This window comes from Gopherus flavomarginatus, chromosome 5, assembly GCF_025201925.1.
Source record: "Gopherus flavomarginatus isolate rGopFla2 chromosome 5, rGopFla2.mat.asm, whole genome shotgun sequence".
Classification (NCBI taxonomy): Eukaryota; Metazoa; Chordata; order Testudines; family Testudinidae; genus Gopherus; species Gopherus flavomarginatus.
The window spans coordinates 132,549,316-132,573,609 of record NC_066621.1 but is presented as its reverse complement, the minus strand read 5'-3'; positions in this window follow the sequence as shown (position 1 = coordinate 132,573,609).

Genomic DNA, 24,294 nt, shown 5'->3' with positions numbered 1-24,294 from the left:
AGGCGCAGAAAGAGATTAGAGAATTTCTGTTAAAAATGTGGCAGAAAAATTAATTACGGATGCAATCTGTATGCTTGTATTGCTGAATTTGTGCTTGGATAACGTGAATTTTAGCATATGGTAACAGCACCTAGGATGGCTTTTGATTATTGTTAAAAATTGGAACAAACAACAATAATAATAACAGAGAAATAAAGATCCTCCTTGCACTAAGGAGATGACACACAGGAATGCTGGTAAAAGGGTGAGCGTCATTTCTTGACCTCTATCATATGACCTGTGTCAGGGTTACAAGAGATTATATCGCTGACACTTGGCAGAAGTCAGTAATCAGTGATGTGACTGGCTACTGTAACATCTTCCCTTTTTTTGAAAATAAAATGCAAATATAATAATAACAACCAAATCTAGCAATCACAGAGCACATCACTGAGCACACTAATAATGTCTAGGATGGAGGAAGGGTATTTGGACATCTGACAGCAACTCGTGCACTTCAATGACTTTCTGATCACACAGCCACTTTTTGTTTTCAAAACGGCTCCATCTGCAGTGACTTCTTCTGGCTGTGTTTTGTCACTTGGCATCTGTAATTCCTGCTTCTGTTGTTTTTCGTTGTTCATAACTGGGTGGGCGTGTGCTAGTTCTGCCTCTGTGAGCTCTGTCAGTAGCATTATAGATAAGCAACAGGGTCCCTCTTGGTTTTGTTTAGATGTTTTCTGTTCCTCCTGAGAGCAGCCCCTCAGAGGTGGTAATAATATATACCATTGATAGAGATGGCATAGCTTTTACTTTGGCAAGTTGCCTGCCACCTTCTGTCTGAAATACAACGTTCTCTCCCCTTGGCAATTGGTCTGTTTGGCATTCTTGTCTACAGCTGTTTGAAAAAAGGGGTAATTGTGGGGGGGCGATGTCAAAATTGTTGAAAAAAATTGACATACCTCTGCTCTTGTCATAGTAGTTCTTGTAGTAAAATTCTCTTGTAACTATGACAGGGTGAATTTTATTTGGCTTGGAAATTTTTTAGAAGTTGGCAGTAAAGTTTTTATCCTTTTGCCTACAGCAGTGGTTCCCAAACTTGTTCTGTCACTTGTGCAGGGAAAGCCTCTGGTAGTTCGGGCTGGTTTGTGTACCTGCTACGTCCGCAGGTATGGCCGATCACAGCTCCCAGTGGCCGCAATTCGCTGCTCGAGGCCAATGGGAGCTGCTGGAAGATAAAAGCTTTACACAAACCAGCCTGAACCTTCAGGGGCTTTCCCTACACAAGTGGTGGAACAAGTCTGGGAACCACTGGACTACAGGTCTCTGAACTGGTGATTTCATAAAGCTATTGTGGTGGAGTGTCTGCCCTACACTGGCAGAAGAGGGTTAAAGCAGCCCAGGGAGGCTGCACAGGAGGTAGCTAATTAGGAAATGGCTTGTAGAGACAGCCAATAGGGAGAAGGTTTAGAGAGACAGCCAATCAGGGCCAGGTTGGGCCATATAAGAAAGGCTGCTGCACAGAGCCACTTGAGTCACTTCCTGGAGTTTGAGGAGGGAGGACTGGCTGCCCTGAAGGAGGGAGAAGAGCTAGCACCATGGTCTGAGCAGTGCTGGGTGGGGTGAGGGGAGCATGAGTAAGCTCCTGGCTGACTGCTGTCAGACTGAGGCCATGACACAAGGGTAGAGAAGGTGCTAGGGCTGGAGGTAAGTGGCCCAGGGAAACAGATGGTGGGGGCTGGATGCAGCGTGTGACTGATGATCCTATCTCCTCTTTATCCCCAGTCACCCTTGATGCAGGTGGCTAGACTCTGGACTGTAGCCTACCACTGAGGCAAGTGACTGGACAGAGGACTGCTGCCTCCTGGAAGTGGGGAGGGGAGAGAACTGAGTAGGGCACAGCTGGAGGGCTGTGTCCAGAAGAGGATACTGTGATTCTGAGGGTAACAGAGGTCCTGATGGCAGAAGCAATGGTGGTGAGCCACCACTAAATGAAGGCACAATGGTGAACCACAGCTAATTCCCAGGATGGCCAGCAGGCGGCACTGCAGTGGTGAGTTGCATGCCATCACAGCTGTGACTAGCATGTTGCAATGTTCTAACAATGCTAAGTAAGATCCCTTGAATCTACTTTTTTTTTCAAGTTATTTGCCTGATCAGATCTGTTTCTTGCAATAACCGTACTTTGACCCAGTGGTTAGTTACACTACACTAATTAGTCCATGTGTAACTGTTTAAAATCACATGGCTTCACTTTGTTAAGTTTGTTTGTAGCATAATGGTCAGTGGTGTCACCTTGCAAATGACTTCTTGAAAAGGAAATGTGACATGCTTGGTGGCTCACAGTATTTTTGAATTTGTTCATATTTCCTCTGAAATAGTCTGTAGCTTTTCAATGCCTCTGAGTCTGCCACATACAACAATGTGGAGGATTTTACCCTCTGCAATATTTCTGCAATACTACTTAGGTGTTGTCTATGTGGGGAATTATTCCAGAATAGGTATTCCTGATTAACTCCCTGTGCGGATACTCTTATTCTGGGATAAGAACAACTTTAGAAGTGACTTAAATTAATTTGGCAGTCTGATTCTAGAAAGAACATCCACACAGGGAGTTAATCAGGAATAGCTTTTCTGCTTTAAATTGACTCCCTACCTTAAACTGAAATCATTTCTCAGGGTAGTCAAAACTTTACTGTCTGGAAAAATGGAAGTGCTTCAACCTCCTTCTCCAGTTTTCTGCCATGTTCCCTCCTAGATTCAGGAGATTCTGGAGACTTATCTACATTTTGGCCATATATCTAGTTTTTATCTAACACCACATAGTAGCACCCAGAGGACATGCACATATAGTGGCGTCAACGGTATGTGGGGCAATGCATCTAGGGATACGAGAATGATTGACTGGAAAACATGATTTAGGGGTCCTGTCTGCACTCCAAAAAAAGCAGTGAATTGAACTGATTCCAGAAAGAGGATTGTTAGTCTGGGTCTCCAGCAGGTGTGAAGTATTATGAGCTGTAAGAGTTACTAACCGAGTTTTAACCAGGTAGCATGTGCACCAAAGCCAAGCTTAAAGCCAGCCATGCCATGTAGGACTAACAAAATCAGGTAAAGATTTCAACATGTGCAACATGCTTTTATCAAGTTAAGTTAAGTACATCTCCCTATATATCTAATAACTTATCTCATAGAACTGGAAAGGACCTTGAAAGGTCATCGAGTCCAGCCCCCTACTTTCACTAGCAGGACAAAGTACTGATTTTTGCCCCAGGTCCATAAGTGGCCCTTTCAAGGATGGAACTCACAACCCTGGATTTAGCATGGATGTTCTGTTTTCAGTTGGAATTCTTATATAATGTGTAATGGCCATGCCATCAAACTGACAGCTCAGGCAGATTGATATTTTTTTTTAATGTCAGCAAGAGGTTTCATTTAATCATAGGTGCTGAAACAGTTTGGTTCAATGGCTCTCTCCTGCTCTCCTCTAAAAACTGTTACAGCATCCCTGCATTTAATCATGTGATACTCCAGGAACACTAAACATGGAGCATCCTCCAACTGTGTCTCAGAGCCCTGAGTATTACCAGCTTTTTTCCATATTATCATCACTACCCCAAATCTGATGTTAACCTAACTCTCTGATAGGATATAGATACGTCCTTTGTATTGCTTTGAGCCCCTGTTGACATAAGAGTGAAAGTGAAGAATTAATTTTGAGTAGCCACCTCCAATCTCCTCTTGCAGAAGTGGCCAGATTTTCAAAGGTGGTAAACACCTGCAGCTCCTGTTGACGTCATTGGGAGCTATATGACATACTCAGCACCTTTGAAAACAAGGCTGGCTTCTATTTAGGTACTTAAATATGGATTTGGGAGCACAGTTTGAGGCACCTAGGTTGAACAATTTTGGCCAATAATAGCAATACTATATAGCAAAAGAACCCTTGCCAGGAAAAGATTCACAAGTTCCATTAGTGGAGTTAACTGAAAGTTTAGAATTCCAAAGGTACATTCAGGCTGAAAAGCTGTTACCCTCAGTACAAAGAAAGGTGAATAAATCTGTTCTCGACTAACAAGACAAATAACTTCATGGTAGGAAGTTTGATTTATACAAACCCACCTCTCATAGAAAATCAGTTTAAAGTTCTTATGACGCTGCAGCTCAACTGTATACAACCAACCCTGGTATTTATTTGTGCAATAATATGGAGAAGAACAATCAGTGTCTGCAGAATTATTAGTCTTCCAGTCAATGAAAATATTGATCAAGAAGGCACTTTTTCTACAGACTTCATCCTGTTTATAAAAAAAATAAACAAGTATAATCCATTAAGATGACTATTGATTTACCTTCAGATGTGTTTCGGGAAAAACCTTCTGATCATAAACCTCCTGGATGACCTTGGGTAAGTCATTTCACTACTCTATGCCTCAGTTTTCCCATCTGTAAAATGGGGATTATGATACCCACCTCCATAAAGTGCTTTGAGCTCTACTGTTGAAAAGTGTTCTGTAAGAAATAGGTATTATTATTATTACTAATTATTTATTATGCTGCAAGATTCCAAGCTATCAGAAATAAACTTTTGTCTACAGTATGTATCAGAGGTACCTTAAGGGATCAAGACAGGCTTCTTCAGCCTTCACTGCTGCAAAAAAGGTTTCACTGTAGTGAAGAGGCACTGAGAATACAACAAGCTCATTTATTTGTTGGTAACATGAGTTCTGAATGGACAGGCTGTTTTGAGCTCTCTTGTTTTCAACTTCTGGTAATAGATTTTACTGTTCCTTTCATTTTATTAAAGGAAGACAAGGCAATAATTTTTTTTAATTCTGACCTTTTGTGACAAACCAGAATAAAGAGAGCTTCATAAGGTACAGTGCAGTCTCCTTTGGTCAAAGGTGACATCCAAAACTAGTCAGTACAGTCTATAGTTTAGGGGTGCTCTTGGATTCCCCATGGACACTAAGCTCCCACGTAGCAGGATACGTGAGTAACACTTTCTATCACCTCGGGTAGGCAAGGAGACTCTGTCCCGTCCTGGCACACTGTGACCTGGCCTCAGTTATACATACCTTCATCACCTCCTGTTCAGCATAGACGCTGGCTTTTTCCTTTGCCCAGGGGTGCTCAACCCTCAGCTCAGTCATAGGCCCTGCCCCCACTCCACCCCTTCCCTCAAGGGCCTAGCCCTGCCCTACCTCTTCCCACCCAGTTTCACCCCTTCCCCGGAGCGTGTCCCATCCCCACTTCTCCCCCCTTCCTCCCAGCGCCTCGTGCACACCTATCATAACCTTAGTCCCAGATTTGGACCTTAGCGTCCAAAATATGGGGGTTAGCATGAAAACCTCCAAGCTTAGCTACCAGCTTGGACCTGGCACCTGCTGCCACCACCCAAAAAATTAGAGTGTTTTGGGGCACTCTGGTCCCCCTGAAAAACCTTCCCTGGGGACCCCAAGACCCAAATCCCTTGAGTCTCACAACAAAGGGAAATAATCCTTTTTCCCTTCCCCCCTCCAGGTGCTCCTGGAGAGATACACAGACACAAGCTCTGTGAATCCAAACAGAGTGACTCCCCCTCTCCGTTCCCAGTCCTGGAAACAAAAGCACTTTCCTCTTCACCCAGAGGAAATGCAAAATCAGGCTAGCAAATCCAACACACACAGATCTCCCCCTGATTTCTTCCTCCCACCAATTCCCTGGTGAGTACAGACTCAATTTCCCTGAAATTTCCCAGAAAAGAAAACTCCAACAGGTTTTAAAAGAAAGGAAAAATACATACAAATGGTCTCTCTGTATTAAGGTGACAAAATACAGGGTCAATTGCTTAAAAGAATATTGAATAAACAGCCTTATTCAAAAAGAATACAAATCAAAGCACTCCAGCACTTATATTCATGCAAATACCAAAGAAAAGAAACCATATAACTTACTATCTGATCTCTTTGTCCATACACTTAGAAACAGAAGATTAGAAAACAGAAACTACTTCTCCAAAGCTCAGAGACAGCAGGCAGACAGACAAAAGACTCAGACACAAACTTCCCTCCACCCAGAGTTGAAAAAATCCGGTTTCCTGATTGGTCCTCTGGTCAGGTGCTTCAGGTGAAAGAGACATTAACCCTTAGCTATCTGTTTATGACAACACCATAGAACAGCTGTTCCATGGTGTGCAGGAGGCACTGGGAGGGAGGGGGAGGAGTTGATTGCGGAGCTGCTGGTGGACAGGAGGCACTGGGGGGGCAGAGGGGAGCTGGGTGCCAATGGCTGCTAAGCATCTGCTAATTTTTTTCCATGGGTGCTCCAGCCCTGGAACACCAACGGAGTCTGCACCTATGCTGTTCATACTACAGCAGTATGATATACCTGGGCATGAAGCCATCAGCCCTTAGGAAACTCCAGTTAGCACAGAACACCACGGTGCATCTCTTCAACAACACAGTCTATGGCAAGAACATCTGGTGTGTCCTCCACTCTTTACACTGGCTTCCCATGGACTACTGAGTGAAGTTCAAGGTCCTGATCCTTATCTTCAAGGCACTCAATCCCTTTCCCCCAAGATACCTGAAAGATTACCTAAAGCTCCAGGATGAAGACCATGGTCAACAATTTCACTCCTCAGGCACAATGGAACTTTCTACCATATGGGAGCCCAGGAGAGAATCTGCAAAATAAACTCCCAAAAGATCTAAGGATCATCTCAAGCCTCACCACCTTCTGCTCCAAGTGCAAGGTGCACTTCTTTGACCTTGCCATTTCTAACATAGACAGTGCAGCATGTACATTTAAAAATCTGCCAAAACAAAACTCTGCACTGGATACACAAATCTTTCCTGGGGAGAGGATGAGAGACAGAGAACAGATCCAATGTGACAGATATTGGTCATGTCACTGAATGCACTACTGGAAAGTGCTCAGATACTACAGCGATGACGCAGTAACAGAATCTAGAACAGAATAGAATACTTAAGTAGGTTTATCTTACTCCTGAAGCTGACTGTGAAAACAGAGAATTACTATAGGTTAGGAACCTGATTCTGAGAGATGCCGAACATCACAATGAAGTCAGACTATTTACTATTTGTCATAGTCCTTGGAGGCCGCAGTCAAGACCAGGCCACAGTTGCACTAGGAACTATACAAACAGAGTAAAAACCAGTCCCTGCCTCCTTGCAAGAAGTCAACAATCTAAACAAAATCAACAGACAAATAGGTGCTCAGAAACTCTCAGGACCTTTCCTCATTTTCTTGTCATTGGAAACAAATCTGTAAATAATTTGGGGGCCTTGTCAGGAATGGGCTCAAATGGATTGCGTAGTGTCTCACAAGATTCCTGTATAATTTGGCAACCATCATGCACCTTGTTACCTTTCATTACAGTACACTGAATGCTCTTTTTTTTACAATTACTTTTCCATCTTTAATGACACGTTTTTTAATTTAAAAAAAAGCTAGTTTATTTCTTTAAGAATAACTTCAGTGCAAATTTCATTTAAAATTGCAACACCTGGAGAAAATCAACATCACATGACTTGTAAGCACTTCTAAACAGGAAATACTCCATTTATTTTTTTAGCTGTCTTGGTGTAATAAAGTTTAGCATCCAAGTGTGAGCAACACATTTTCTTGTTTTATTAAACAGCATGAAAGGATTTATTACTCCTCCACTGAATGCACTTCTGGCACTAAATGGAGCTGGATAATAATTGTCAGGCTCTGAGTTTAACATTATGAGAAAACACCTTTGGTGGAGTTCAGAGTTTAGTGGGTAATGAAAAATGCCCCTAGATGGGGAGGCTTCCTTTGAGACTTTGCTCGGTGAGTATAATCTCAGGTATTGCTGCTTAATAAATTGGATTCTTTTTGAAACAAAGGAGGATGAATGTGGTGTAATTTCAAAGATGGTTCTTTTTCTTGTCATCCTCCATCTATGTTAAGTTGTTTTAAAAGGAGTTGTACATTTAATGAATACTGACTTTTCTTCCTTTAGCAATAAGGGGCTGTCAAGATTCCCTGAAACAGGAGTGTTCCATATTTGGGGCATTTCTCCCACTCAGCCACCTGTAATCTCTCTCGACTGCACTAGCTCTCCCTACTCTTGCACTGTTTGCTACTACCTATTCCTCTCTTTTCTCCCGACTTCTGAAACCCAGGGCCGGAGAGCCAATTAAGGGAGTGTTGCTTTCTCTCAATCAGCACATGGCTCCATGCTCTGACTCCCTTGTGGATCAGGGCAGAGCAGGGAGCACTCGTGACTAGCCTGACTGAGGAAAAAGGGTGGCATGTCACTTGGCAGGTGTACAGCATTCCAGACCACCAGCAGAACTGGAGAGAGGTTTGGAATAGGGAGAGTCCAAAAACAAAAACAAATGATGTAAAGGGGGTGAAACAGAAGGTACAAACATGGAGGGCTCAGTTCTCCATTTCCCTGGACCTGGGTAGTCAACTGCATCAGTGCAAAGTGAGCATACAATGAGAATGGCAGAGTTTTACATTCATTTAGCAGTAGCACACATGACTGCACCAATTGCAGGACAAGGGAGAATCAGACCCCATATATCCCTGCAGATTGGTACTGGGAAATTCTCCCTGATGTCTCTCTGGAATTTGGCAGTTCTGAATATAGGATTAGTTTTCCATAGAGAGGAGGTTGGCAGCGTTATGTGCTAGGGGTTTCAAGTTAACTGCAGGAGTAGGGAAATGCTTCACCCCTTCACCAAATTAAGCTTTCTAAGCTGTGAAAAAGCCTTTCATTAAATGTGCTCAGATGTGAAAGACTCTAGGGTTTGAATGTATTCAGCTTGTCTTCTGCACGCCTCAGTTTATAGGATCCCCATCTAGACCTAGACTCCCCCAAAAATATTTGATTGCCTGGAGCAGTGCTGATTCATGCTCATCTCTAATTTACAGAGATGCTGTAAAGGTGCATTGATCAGAAAGTTACCTTACCCTTTTTTCTTACCTTTCGTTATTTGTAAATGACTAACCCATTTCATACGCTGGCAGCCATGTCTCTTAAAGCTATTAGTACATCCCTATGGGACTGTATTAATATAATGAATAATGTACTGCAGTTAAATGTTGGCAAAGATCATTCAAAGCAATTTGAGAGCAGGTCTAGTGATATATATTCCAACCAACAGAGGGCAGTGGTGCTCATAACTAAGGCAATTCATTTTTAAGGGATGTTCTGAGCATCCTCAGATTATCCTTGCGGTTACTTTGTTAGGGTCTGGCTGGAGTTGGATGGCATGGTGTTAGGAAGCAGGACTGACAAATCTGGCATTCTGCAACAGGAGTGTTATCTGCATAATCCATGAGGCCTGCATTTGTACTGGTGAATTTTTGCTGGATTAGGCTCTGTTTTCTTTGATGTGCGCTCTGAATATTAATCACTAACAATTTAGAAAGTATTAATAAAGGTGGGACTTCTGTGCTACAAGCTGCTCAGTAAAGGTCCATAGATTTTAATTTAGTTTTATTTTTTTTAAGGCTAGAAGGGGACAGCATGATCTAATCTGGTCTCTTGCCTAACATTAACATAAACCACAGATTGTCGTCACCATTCTTGGGGCTCTGTAGAAGCAGAGAGGTCTATCCATTCAGAGCAGCATACAGGATCAGAGCCTAAAACGGGGACATGACGATGAATGTTGTTGGGAAGATTGGCCAGGAATTTCTGTTCTTCCTGCCTCATATCACAAGAGCAAAGGGACATTCCATGAAATTGAAAGGTGGCAAATTCAAATTGTCGGACTAACCTGTAGCAAGCATTATGCGCAGCAATAAGAGTATGCAGGGTTGTGCCCATGATGACTATTTAATAAAGGTAAAGCAGCATTATAAAGCCCGTTATGTCAAACAACCCATTATGTCCAGCCATTGAGTGACCACTGAGGATAAGTTTCAATGTACTTGACTTTATAAGGGAAAAAATGGTAATGAAAACACAGGCAAATGTCTGGCTTTGGGCCCTGACGCGTTCAGTTTACTTTTTTATTTTAATTTTATATTTTAAGAATCGGCTCTGCCAAAGATATTCCTTAGAGCAAGAGAGCTGGAATTCTGCTGTTATTTATAATGCTTAAAGAGGCAGTGCCAGGTAGATTAGGCCCAAAAAACTTAGGTGTTGTGGGTCTTTTTTTTACACTTTTCATTTAAAAAAAACAAACTAGTGTTAATGGAAATGTTTTCAGAACCATTTATTTCAGGGACATTGGTTCTTTTACATGGATTTAAATATTCCCCTATAATGTTTGCAACCCCAGCATTGTGTTAATGCATGAGAATGCAAAGGTGAAACAGACTAGAAATTGGTTGTTAGTCTATCTATTGTCTAAGGGCTTGTCTACACTGGCAATTTACAGTGCTGCAATTTTCTTGCTCAGGGGTGTAACCCGCCCCCCACCCCCAGCGCAGCAAGTTTCAGAGCTGTAAAGCGCCAGTATAGACAGTGCACCAGCACTGGGAGAGCTCTCTCCCACACTCTGCCATGACTACACAAGCCACGTTAAAGCACTGCTGCAGCAGCACTCTAGCATTGCCAGTGTAGACAAGCCCTTAGCTGAAGGAAATGCAAAAAAAGCCAACAAAATATAATGTCAAGTAAGATAACTCTATAAATCTGTTTCAGTTCTAACAATCTAAGGCCCTGATCCTGCAAACTCCGACTCTCAGTTAACTTTATTACCCTGAGTAATCCTACTGGAATCGATGAAACACTCACTGTAGTAAAGTTAAGCATGTGCATGAGTGTTTGCAAGACTGGAGCCCAAGATATTAGCATTACCTCAATTCTACCAATAGTGGAGAAAGAGGGTATTGAATAAGCCTGGAGACTTGAGAGAATGTCCAACATAATAAACAGGTGTTGGGGCACACAACTATGCTCTGGGTAACGAAGTTCTAGCTGATGTCTATGCTGTGGAAATTTTCTAATTTTAAAATGATTTCAGCAAAAATAGAGCAGGTCACCTTAAACTACAAACCTGGATTTATGCTATGCCTCTAACTAGTTTTAAAATCAGTTTAGTTTTAAAACTGGTTCAAAAATTTACTAATGTAGACAGGTCCTTAAATCAATACGGTTGTACAGTGTATGATTTTAACCTGAATGAGTCCCTTTGAACTGTGATATCCAAGTTTAAAATGAGAACCCATCAAATCAAATGTAGGAAAGAAGAAAGGTGATCTGCTGAGTGCTTGTCATTAGACCTTGGCGACTGATCATCTATTTGATGTGTATATAAGAACTGGCTTTGGTTAATGTTCTGTGGTATCAATCTGAATGTAGCACAGCTGCTTTGTGACATCATCAGGCTTCTTTAAAGCTGCTTTGCAATTGGTTTATCACCCCCTCATAACACAGGCCTCTGCTGAGCAGGAAATAGGATTGCTGCAGCTGTTGGCCACGGAGGCTTTGCAAATTTTTGTCACATCACTTAGAGGGCTTAATAATCCTGACCCAAGACAGATCATAAATGTGAGCTTAGATTACAGGTGCTGGGTTCATTGATCCAGGGCATCGTGCTTTCATTTGGTTAGGAGACAATTCTCTTTGAGTACTATAATTACACAGAGATGTGTATACACTGTATGAGGTGCTTGTCCTTTGGAAAACATGTATCTGGAAGTAGAGCTGGTGTCTTATATTTAGAGTCACTCTGCTTTTGGTAATAGGCTTATATTGTATGATGCCAATGCTTACTTAAGGTGACCAGACAGCCCAGAATACCAAGGTTGTCCCAATCTGGAGGGACAATCCTGGTGCCCTAGCTGGTACTGGTGAAACTGAAGGTGTGCTATAAGAGTAAAAAACTCACTGTTTTCACCAAGCCTCAACACAAAAAATCCAAAGATTGGCATTTTCACCTCATTTTAATACATTGGACATTGTCTTATGTCTGAGGCCCCAAGTCAGCAAAGCACTTCTGTGTGATCTCTATCCTGTGCGCTTAAGTGCTTTGTTGAATCAGGGCTGGGTTGGGGAGAGGGATCGTGAAGTACAACATGATCTAGAGCAGTGACTTTTAGTCCAGGGATCATGACCCCCCCCCCTCCCTCGGGAGAGGGGTCACAGAAGGCAATAGGGGGGAGTTGTGAAGCATTGAAAATGTTATCAAATCTAAAGCAAAGAAACTTTTGCTCTCCCTGCTGCCCTCACACCCTTACCCTTCAAGGTCAAGTATTCTCTCTCAACCTCTGGAAATAAGCACATATATTCTGTAGGCTTCTCATTGGTACATTTACTCTTAGGTACGGGGGTTGTGATTTTTTTTTTTTAAACCTCAAATAAGAGACCACCAACCCGAAATGGTTGGGCGTTAGGAATGTCCAACTTTTAATCCTGCCTCAGGTAATGACTAGGTAAGTGGTTTCACCTCTCTGAAAGCTGAGGTGCAAAGGGCCAACAGCTGCTATTCCAGCCCAGAGGTTGCAATAGGAGCTCCAGAAGGTTTAAACTGCAGCCCTGTGCCTTGTCTGCAAATTGAAGGGATTAATTCCATCCTACTCCTACTCGCTGCTCTCAGAAAAGTCAGTTACTTGGGTTCTGTGCAGAGTAAATTTCTCTCTTTATCCTGACTGCCTGTTATTTTTGTTGTTTTTTTTAAATTGTGCTGGTCAAAGAGGCAGGCTTTAAATATTTGTGTAGGCTGCTTGGCAACAAATTGCATGTGATCTTTGTAAAAACAATGAGTTCTCATGGAATTTACATTTCATTTTAACAGGCTGCTAATGGCCACTGATCAATGCTCAATGGCTGTTTTGTCGGAAGAAATGTGCAGTGAGAGACATGTCATATTGTGCTTTGTTAGCGGCTTCTTCAATCTCTGGACAAAACTGAAATGTCAGAAGTTGAAGACCAGGACTTGAATAAAGCTTGTGCATTTTAAAATACAATATCTCTTCTGTGAAAGACTTGACACTATTTGGTTATAAATTTAGGGTCATTATGAGGAGTGTTTTCTCCCATAATCCAGTGTATGTTAATTTCAGGCATTTTGTATGCATTGTTTCTCTTACATTCATAAGAACACAAGAATGGCCGTACCGGGTCAGACCAAAGGTCCATCTAGCCCAGTATCCTGTCTACCGACAGTGGCCAATGCCAGGTGCCCCAAAGGGAGTGAAGCTAACAGGCAATGATCAAGTGATCTCTCTCCTACCATCCATCTCCATCCTCTGACAGACAGAGGCTAGGGACGCCATTCCTTACTCATCCTGGCTAATAGCCATTTATGGACTTAACCACCAAGAATTTATCCAGTTCCCTTTTAAATGCTGTTATAGTCCTAGCCTTCACAACCTCCTCAGGTAAGGAGTTCCACAAGTTGACTGTGCGCTGCATGAAGAAGAACTTCCTTTTATTTGTTTTACACCTGCTGCCTATTAATTTCATTTGGTGACCCCTAGTTCTTGTATTATGGGAATAAGTAAATAACTTTCTCCACATCACTCCAGAGGAATGAGATGCTCTTAATGTTTTTCATTCAAATAAAATCTAGTTATTTGTTAAAGCCACTGTTTTACTCAAATGCAGTGGTTCTTATCCTTTTCCATACTGGGATCCTCTCCTCATTCATCTGGGATTTAGCAGGCATCTCCCCTCTGATTCAGCAATATGGGAAGGGCAGGGGTGGAGGGTCACAGTATTGCCAGTTCCAAGTGTTCAAAAATCATGAGTGAAGACTCTCTAAAAAAAAAAAATAAAAAAATCATGATTTAAAAAAATATCTGGCTTATTTTCCCCACCTTCTGGTTTTGTAGACTCTAGGGTGCACCAAGTCTTGTTTTCTATCTATCCTCCCTCCGCCCCCTTAAGGGCTAGAAATGTACGTTTTAAAAAATTGAAAACAGACATTCTCATGGCTCCTATAGGTGGAGCTTTGAGAAAACATCAAATGTAGCAACCCTCATGATGGAATTGTGAGAAGTGACTACACCAGAGGTAGGCAACCTATGTCACGCATACCAAAGGTGGCACGCAATCTGATTTTTCAGTGGCACTCACACTGCCCAGGTCCTGGCCACCGGTCCAGACGGCTCTGCATTTTAATTTAATTTTAAATGAAGCTTCTTAAACATTTTAAAAACCTTATTTACTTTACTTACAACAATAGTTTAGTTATATATTATAGACTTACAGAAAGACCTTCTTAAAAACATTAAAATGTATTACTGGCACACAGAATCTTAAATTAGAGTGAATAAATGAAGACTCAGCACACCACTTGTGAAAGGTTGCCGACCCCTGGACTACATTGTCATTGTGACCTCCTGACCTGGAGGTCATGACCCCCATCAACCAGTGCTAATTGAATACAGTAGGATTAAGTAAATACTGTACACAGCGGATTCTAGAGGGAGTATGGAGAAGGGTTACAAGAAGGTGCAGCTATTATGTTTTAAATTTACTTAAATAAAGAATCCATGTAGTGACTACTACTTTAGTCAAAATCCAACAGTAACTTTGAATTTGCAGAGGTAATAATAATTGGCTCTCATGTAGCACATTCTATCTTGAGGACACATTAGTTTATTAAGCTTCACAATACCTCAGTCAAGTAGCTATCATAGAATCGTAGGACTGGAAGGGACCTTGAGAGGTCTTCTAGTCCAGTCCCTGCACTTAAGGCAGTATGGTAAGCAGTAATACCTTATTGTGTAATGGGGGAAACTTGAGTTCAGAGAAAATAAGTGACTTACCTGTGATCAAATACTTCTTTTCTTTTCTTTTTTTTTTTTAAAGCTTGGACTAGAATTCAGACCTTCTGAATCCCAGTCCAGTGCTCTATGGTAGACCACAGTGTCTCTTTCCCATAGGCTACTGTATATTGCAAAATATTTTCTTCAAAACATACCTGAAGATGCAGAGGGAGGCATATATGGCAGTTAGGTGCCTAATTTCCATTGGAAGTTAAACTGCCATATGTGCCTTTGAAAATCTCCCCACGCTGTATAGATACAGTCATAATATACTGATAAATCATAGAAATCAAGGACACGCTCTAGTAATTTTGAAGAAGTTCTACGGCTTGTGTTATACTTCAGACTAGATGATTACAGTGGTGCTGAATCTATGAATATGTATGACTTCACTGAAGTTATATCAAAGTTGAATCTGGACCAATAACCAGGACCAGTTGAAACAATGTTTACCATGACTTCTACACTGCCACCTACATTAGCTGCAAAGTCATGGTTAACATCATGTTAGTACGACCCCTCAAGATCATGCGCTAAAATGACAGCTTTCTGGTGAAAAGCCGTTTAAAAGCAAAATTCTCTATTAATTAGTTAGTTCTGTCTGAGGAGCAACTGCAGGATTTGTTCCCAGTTCTTTCTCTTTTTTAAAAAAAAAAAAATTGACACTGGTTTCCAGAAGAAAAGCTAAATTAAATACTGACTGAAATATAAGTATGGCTTGAAAATGCCTAACTCTGAAGGATATGGCGTCATTTCACAGTGTATCTTATGCTACAGAATCCCAATTTAGTAATATAGGTGTCAGAGTCCATCAGCTTTCACCTCTAACGTTCCTCACAAGACAGCACTGTTATCAGATAACGGGCACCTCCCGCAGCCATATCCGCATATATCATTGTTACAGGAACAGTTAATATTATGCTAATGGAAGAAAGAAGAAATTTTTCCTTACTCTTTTTTGCTCTTAAATGAATTGTTTTGACATTAGATGCAGAGTTGACCCCATATCTTGAAATAGAAATAACAAACAGGAGAGAGGTTTAGTTACTTCTGAAGTGAGATGAATGACAGGCAATTTGGAGAATATTTTACATTTTCAGTGTTGTTACAGAGGTCAGGCAGTTTAACAGGAACCTTCTTGTTTGTTTGCATACAATGCTATAGCATGCCAGTGCATGTTGCTGTATTACAATGAAGTGCCAAGCATAAATTACACACAACCTCCTTTCCTGCAGTCCGTTACTAAAATATACTGCGTTGTTTTCCATGACACAATATTGTTTCAGGGCTCATAGATTTTGTTTCAAACTGAATAAATGAAGAAATAGCACAAAACTGCAAGAAAAAGAAAGATTAGATTCTTTATGCCCTTTGAGATCTACTGACGAAAAGTGCTATATGTGCTATATATGAACTAGAGATTATTATTATTAGAATAGCATCTGCGGTTACACTAAACAGGTTATAAATTGTAATGCCTACCCACCCTCATGGATGAGATTGTAAGCTGTTCATGGAGGTCAGTAAGAAATACCCCATAAATGCATTGTGGGGCTTTTTCAGCATCCACGGAAGCATCCAGTTTTGGTCAGTGTTGGAGATTGGACTGTTCCAGCAGAACAAATCCTCTGATTTCATGAGTGACAATGAAGTTAAATATCTGGCTTGGTTTAAAAGATGACTAGAAACAGTATTTTCCAATGATACAGGTATTTCAGAGGCCTAAGTTACTGCTCTTCTCAGAAATATGAACCATAGCAAATCAAAAATATCTTTTTAAAATCCCTACTGTACGTTCTCTCTCCCACACCCCCACTTGTTTTCTATGTGTTGGTCACCCATTAGGCAGTCAAGGTTCTTTCACCTTCACACAGAGACAACATATAACTGCTGACAGTGGAGGGGCACTATTTAAAGGTTCTGATGGTATGCAGTGAGGTGCAGGGCATATAAACCCTGGCAGAAATCTGGGGGGACACAGTCATGTGCACTCTCCCGCCCATGCATTGCCTCTGTTTCCTCAATTATGTCAGCCTTCTGTTTTCTGCTGGGAGTGTCTCTGCCCCTTCAAGTTAAGATCAAGCAGGATAGATTAAGACATTGAAAATTACATGGTGGGAGCCAGTGGTTGAGGAATTTAAATATCACCTAGTAGACATCCAGCAACTCTCAAAATTGAGGCCTTATTTCCTATGCCTTTGTTATTTCTTGTGGATTTTAGGATAGCGGATAAGATATTATTCCTAAAAATATATATTTTAAAATGATCTCTCTTCCTTAAGCTTTGCAACCTTTGTCCTATTCCTAATGCCTATGCCATTCTAGAACATAAAGAAATAGACTTGCGGGTCATCAGGTCAGTCAGTCACATACGAGTGACAACAAAACTTAGGCCAAAGTTTAAACAGGTAAGTAAAGCCATTGTGTGGATCTGGCCAACTGCAGCTATCGCTAACAGATCCACAGGAAAAAAGGGTAATGGGCAAAATCCTGAACTCTTTAGACAGTTTTTATTCAGTCCAACTCTTGTTGAAGTCAGTGAGAAATTTTACCTAGGTAAAAGGTGCAGACTTCAGGATCTGGGCCAGTGAAAACAACTCCAGGTATATAGTGTTCAAATAAGTTTATACAACTAGCACTTATTGCCTTCCCCCTGTCCTCAAGTAACCTGAAAACTTCTGAGTATCAAAATAAACTGCATCCATGCTAGAGCAGAACTTCTTCCTCCCCATCACCCAGTGCTTTAAATAACACACACCTTAATGTAAATCACACCCAAAAGAAGATGAACCCTAGAGAAAGAACCAGCAGGAGAATGAGTAATAGCTGTAAAAAACACAGCCCTTATTCTAAACTCCAAGTTTGTCACCCCAGTCACATTTATGCATAATATCTGCAGAAATACCACCTTGCCCACATACAAGCCTGTTCAATAGGTCCTGTTATCCAGGTACAGAATATTTCCATCCGAAAATACTCAGTCCTGCAGCTGCTGCTGCCCACATGGGAGTTTAGCATTTGCTGTTAAATTGCTGCAAACTGGCTGTTTCTTTGCAGCAGTCTAGGAAGACAGGCACAGTTTTATATATTCAGAGTGGCAGCAACTCCTGACGCTTTTCTAGCAGTCCTGTAAAGAAACTTCCACATACACATGACAAGCAGAGACCTGTGGCAAACTCCACAAATGCTATCCAATTGTTATCAAACTAACAATTTGCATAAATGTTACCACAGTGTGGTTCATCCACATTGCCCGAATATTGAATTTCTGACCATGGGAGAAGGATGGTGGGATGGTGGAGTGGAATGGGGTGGAGACTAGATTCCACAAAGGGTTTGTGCCTTTCTACAGCATCATGTGGAGATGTGGGACAAAATATCATCCTGGGTGTAACTCCATTAACTTCTAAACTAAGGCACAGATCAGGAGAGGCCTTTGCTGCATTCAAGACCTGATGGGTATCTGTACTCACACAGAAGTTCCCCTTCAAGGATGTCATCGTTGCATGCTTGGCTTTGGCTGTAGGGGTATAACGGCCATCTTGCCTCACTTGGAAAAAAAGTCTTTAAAACATTTTTATTTCATAGCTCGTGTCAGGAATGAGGACTCCTGTGTCTGCCCTGTCTCCGGACAGTCTATGAGCACAGCTGAGCCACAGCAGGGACATCTGATTGACCACCACTCCTGAACTGGCCACGGAAACCAGCAAGTGTTCTCTAAAGCCCAACAATAACAACTGATCTTTTACTCGTCCACACACATGCCCACAGCTGTGATTTCTCTGTGTCTTGTCCGCTCCTAGGCTTGCTCTAGCCCTGCTCGGTTCCTTACTCTGGGTCTGACCCTTTGCTCTGGCTCCTGGTCCCTGACTCCAGCTCTGACCCCACTAGGCATGATTGCCTGTCTGTGACGTTGCTGTCCATATGATTTATGGAAATATGCTTATGAGTGTAAATATGATATAACTGGAATATGCTTTATGCAAAAGGTCTCTTGTAAGGTATCATAACAAAGGTTATAACCTACTGAATATATTCCTCCTGTTTGTATGCATGTGTCATTCTTGTATCTGAAACTAGAAATATGAAGTATAACGCTGAGGTCCTATTGTAATTATACAAAGTGTGGGATATTAATTGTGGTTTAGAATCTTGATGGCTCCCACTGACTAGGACAATTGGTTGTAAATGATTTATTTACCTGCAAGCCTTCCTGTGTATGTGTGGGCCAACTCAGGAAGAATGGAGACTAGGGGTCTTACAGTGACATGTACCCATGTCATCTGATAATGAAATCATTCTCAAAACTGGTACTTTTCCATTTAGAAGGAGGGATGGGGACCCAGCGAGACAAAAGATTTCCGCCTTGTGCCAAACCTATAAAAGGAGGTGAGCAGGACAAAGTGGGGCCAGTCATGAGAAAACCCCTGCTTACTACCTGAGAGGGCTGCTTGAACTAACAAGGACTGTATGAGGGGAAAGGATTGGGCCCAGACTAAGAAGGAGTCTAGTTTGTGAAAGAAGCTTATTGAAACATCTCTGAGGGTGCAATATTACCTGTAATCAGTTTCTTAATGTATTGGGCTTAGACCTGTGCGTTTTTGCTTTATTTTGCTTAGTGACTTACTTTGTTCTGTCTGTTACTACTTGAAACCACTTAAATCCTACTTTTTATACTTAAAGAAAAGTGATTTTATTATTAATAAACCTAGAATAAGTGATTAATACCTGGGGAAGCAAATAGCTGTGCATATCTCTCTATCAGTGATATAGAGAGCAAACAATTTATGAATTTACCCTGTATAAGCTTTATACAGAGTAAAATAGATTTAATTGGGGTTTGGATCCCATTGGGAACTGGATGTCTGGGTGCTCAAGATAGGTAACCTGCTGAGCTGTTTTCAGTTCAGTCTGCAGCTTTGGCGGCATGGACCAGACCTTGGGTCTGTGTTGCAGCAGGCTAGTGTGTCTGGCTCAACAAGATAGGATTCTGGAAGTCCCAAACTGGCAGGAAAAATGGGCTCAGAGGTAATTTCAGCACATTTTCGGCACAATTTCCAACCCCTAGGTCTGATCACCCAGATCCTAGTTCATGACAGTTTGAGCAGCCCAAAGAGACAGAAACAGGCTGTGCTGCTGGGATGGATCCATGAAGGTCAATGTCCCCATGACAGAGCTAGTGGAGGTTTTTCTGAGTCTGCAGACTCATATTAGTCCCTGTAGGCACAGACTGCAGCCTTGCATGTAAACGCCATACCACCAGCAGTACACACCCTTATGAACCAAAGCTCCTTATGCCTGACAAGTTTGATGGCAACTGCAGACATTTCTGTGGGTTATGAACCAATGCCAGCTCCTGTTCCTGCTGCATCCACAAACGTTCCCCACTGACTGTGCGAGGATGGCACTTATCTGTAGTCTGCTGTCTGGAGAAGCATTGCCATGTGCATCTCCTTTGCTTGAGAAGTCTAGTCTTCTCCTGGGACAGCTTGAGTTCATCCAGGCCATGTCAGTAGTTTTCGATGACCCAGACCATATGAAAACAGCCAAGCCCATAATCCTGACCTCGTAACGGGGAGTCCAGCTGGTGGCCAGCTATGCTGTGTTCTTTCGGCATTTTGTGGCAGATACCAAATGGAACAAGGCCACTCAGCGCTACCACTTCCAGCTTGGCCTGCATAAATACACCAACACAAGCTTGTGTGGGTAAAAACCCCACTAGCCTGGATGTGTTTATCGACCTATGCATTAAGATTGATGACTGGCTATCAGAGCAGTGGCAGGAAAGGAAGAGAAACACCCATTCTACACCTCTTCCCATGGCCTTGACCAGCTGACTGCCAGTATCCCCCACCTCCATAGCCTGAACCCATGCAGGTTGACGCAGCCTGGCCTCATCTCTTCAACAGTGAGAAGGCTCAGCACTGGGCATCAGGCATCTGTCTTTACTGTGGGGGGCCTTCTGTCTGGCAAATGGCCAGGTCTGCATCTTGGTCAGGAAACACCAGCTCACAGCCCGAATAGATGGGTCCAGCCTGGGCTGGTTATCTTCCCCTCAAGACCACATATGGTCTCCACATCTGTCCACTTGTACCCTAGCAGCAGCCCATCAACATCCAACACACCTTCTACTCCCTCTTTGTCTGTGATGTTCTGCCATGTCAGAGGTCCCTGACCTGGGCAAATCCATTGATGGGTCACTCCTGTTCTTGGGTCCTGTCATGCATGAGACAGCAAGAAACCCTGCAGTTTGGTCTGGTGCATCCCCACATTCTCTGGTCATCCTTGGGATCACCTGGCTTACCTCTCATGATTCATATCTTCTGTAAGGCTTGTGAGTTTGGTTCTGCTGATTGTTCTGCCAACAGTCCTGCCTCCCTGAACCCAGGTTCAAATTGGAAGCTATTCACAGTTTGATCCTGAGGATGCACTGCCCCTTTGGGGCTCTAGAATAATGGGAATAGACTGTGAAAACTCAAATATTGGCTACCCAAACAGTACCAGGAAATACCAGGACCTTGCAGGCATTTTTGACAAGGAGATCGTGGACATTTCCCCACTAACCCCTGTCGCTACGATTGCCTCATAGACCTCCAGCCAGGGCCCAAGATTCTATTTGGCTGTATTCACTCCCTATTGGGGCCCAAGTTGGAGGCACTTTGAGACTGAACTCTGAGGCATTCATTCGCACATCCCCACCCCACTCAGGTGCCCCAACTTTCTTCTCTGTTCCCTTGAGTGTACTGTCAAGCTCTGAATAAGGTTATCATTTGGAACCGATACACTTTGCCACTCACTAATGAACTTTTCACAAGACTTCATTCTGCAAGGATTTTCACCAAGCTGGACTTCTGTGGGGCCTACAACTTGCTCCGTACCCCAGTAGGGGATGAATGGAAGATGGCATTCCACAGCCTCTGTGGGCATTTTTAATACCTGGTGATGCCCTTTGATCTATGTAACACTCCAGCAACCTTTCAGCACTTTATCCACAATGCGTTTAGGGACACGTCAGACCAATTTGTAGTGATCTATCTAGATGACATTGGTATCTTTTCTGAGAGCCAGGTCCTTCATGACCAACATGTATGCTGGATTCTGGACGGGCTTTGCCAAAACCACCTCTATTGTAAATTAGAGAAATGTGAATTTGATCGTAACATGATTGAATTCCTTGAGTATGTAATATCTCCTTATGGGTAAACTATGGATCCATGGAAAGTGTCTGCCATCGTTGTTGCCTCAAACCCAGGCCCACAGGTCCCCAGGCAGCACACAGGCCATGACTGCCTGCCATCCAGCAGCTCACCTGAATAATCAGGAAAGGGTCCAGGGAGGGCTAGCGCAGAGAGCCCTCCCCCCCACTCCCCCAAGTTCCCGATTGGGAGGAAACATCCAGCCACTAGATTGGCTAAGGAGTACTATATAAACTATGAAGTAACAACAAGAAGTTGTCTGAGCAACTAGAGAAATCCTTGTCTGGATGCTATGGACCCCTCCTGCTTACCTGACTCTTGAGCCCTCCATTCCTGCTTGCTCCTGGATCCTGCTTCCCTGCCTATTCCTGGTTCCTATCCTCCCAGCCCATACCCCCATCTGCTCCCAGTTCCTGCTGTCCTGCCCTATTCCAGGCCCTTGCTCCTCCACTTTACCCCTGATGCTGTCTCCATCACTGAACTTCGATTTGGTACCTGATGGTGTCTCCATCTTTGACCCCTTGCTTGACACCTGACTTCACCTCAGCTCTGACCTTCAGCTTGGTACCTGATGCTGTCTTTGGTTTTGATCCTCTGCTCTGCCCATTAGGCCTGACTCCTGCTCCAGCCACTAGGCATGACCCCCGCCATGCCCTGGTCATTGCTGGTAGCTCCCATTACAGCAGTCCTCTGGAAGGGAAGCCAGTTCATCTGATCCCTGAGGCCCACTCCACCTTTGATCAGCTGAAGAAGGTCTTTACTACTGCTCCCATCCTGACCCTACCAAGCCTTTCATCATGAAGGCCAATGCACTGAACTTCAGTATAAGAGCAGTGTTATCCCAACAAGTGAGACCCAGTAGCCAGTTCCTCCCTTCTGCTTTCTAATCCAGAAAACTAAGCCAAGCCAAGTGGCACTATGGCATCTGGGGCAAGAAGCTGCTTGCAGTTAAGACAACTTTTGAGGAATAGCTTCATTTTTGTGAAGGAGCCCAATTTCCAGTCCAGGTCCTTATGTACCATAAAAATCTGGAGTACTTCCATATGGCCCAAAACCTAAACCAGTGGCAGACCTGATGTGATTTCATTGTGACCTACTGCCCAGGTGCAAGGAATAGCATGGTAGATGGCCTGTCACACAAGGATAAACTTGCTGACTCCTGCATGATACCATGTTCAACCATCTTTAAGCCATCTAACTTGAACAGTGGACATGGACCTAACTCATTCAATCCCTGCTGCCATGCGACCCTCACCACTCAAACCTGCCAGACCTTGGATGATGCAGACACCCAGCCTGCTTCGGAGTTTTCAAATGCGGGATGGAATTTTCCACCGTGAGAGTGCATTTATGTTCCAGATGGCCAGCCCAGACTCACAGTTCTCGAATAATGGCATAATTCCCAGCTTGCTGGCCATTTGGGCCAAACTAAAGCCAGGTCTCCTTTAGCTCCTATGCACCCCTTCTTACCCCGGTCTACTATAACCCGGGATTTCATAGTCAAACTACCTCACTCCTATGGATGTATAGTTGTTTTGGTCGCCGTCAATCTCTGACCAAGATGGCACACTTTATCCCCTCTTGCATCGTTCCCACTGCTCTGGAAACTGCCTGTTTCTTGAACATATCTTTCAGCTCCATGGACTACTGACTGGCATAGTGTTGGATTGAGGCCTAATGCTTGTCTCCCCTTTCTGGCAAGAGCTCTTCAAATTTTTGGAGGTAGAACTCCTCACCTCCTCTCCATATCATCCATAGACCAATAAGCAGGTGGATTCTCAAACAGTACATCCTGTGCTTCCTGAATTGCCACCAGGAGGACTGTGTCTCCCTGCTTCCATGTGCCAAATTCACTTACAACAAGGTGGTCCACAACCACACCTCCATTTGGCTGAGTCCATTCTGCCCAATTATGGCTTCCACCCTCTGCTGCCCACAAGCTCCTGGGGTTCCTGCATCAGTGGACCTCGTCACCCATATGTGTCACATACAACAGGAGCTCATAGAACACGCAGAAACCACTAAACAGCTCTATTAGCAGTCTGCAGACAAGCCACCTCCAAACTAGCTATCAGGGATATAGTCTGTATGTCAGCGAGGGAAGTGTACCAATACAAATATAGCGGTTTAACTATGCCAATATCATTCTATTGAAATAACTTTCCAAGTAAACAAGTGTTTAGACACCCCTGCCCCAGAGATGACTATATTACAGCAGGAGCTATAGAGCAGCCCAGAACTGGGAAGGCACAAAGGGGGTTTAAACCACCTTAGACCTCTCCCCCTTCTATACTCTGGGCTATGAGTTCTCTGCTTCTTTTTCCTTATCAGGCCACCTTTAAATATTGACAATTATCTTTAACTCAGAATATAATCCACCAATTCATCCACAGGTAACCGATATTAAGCA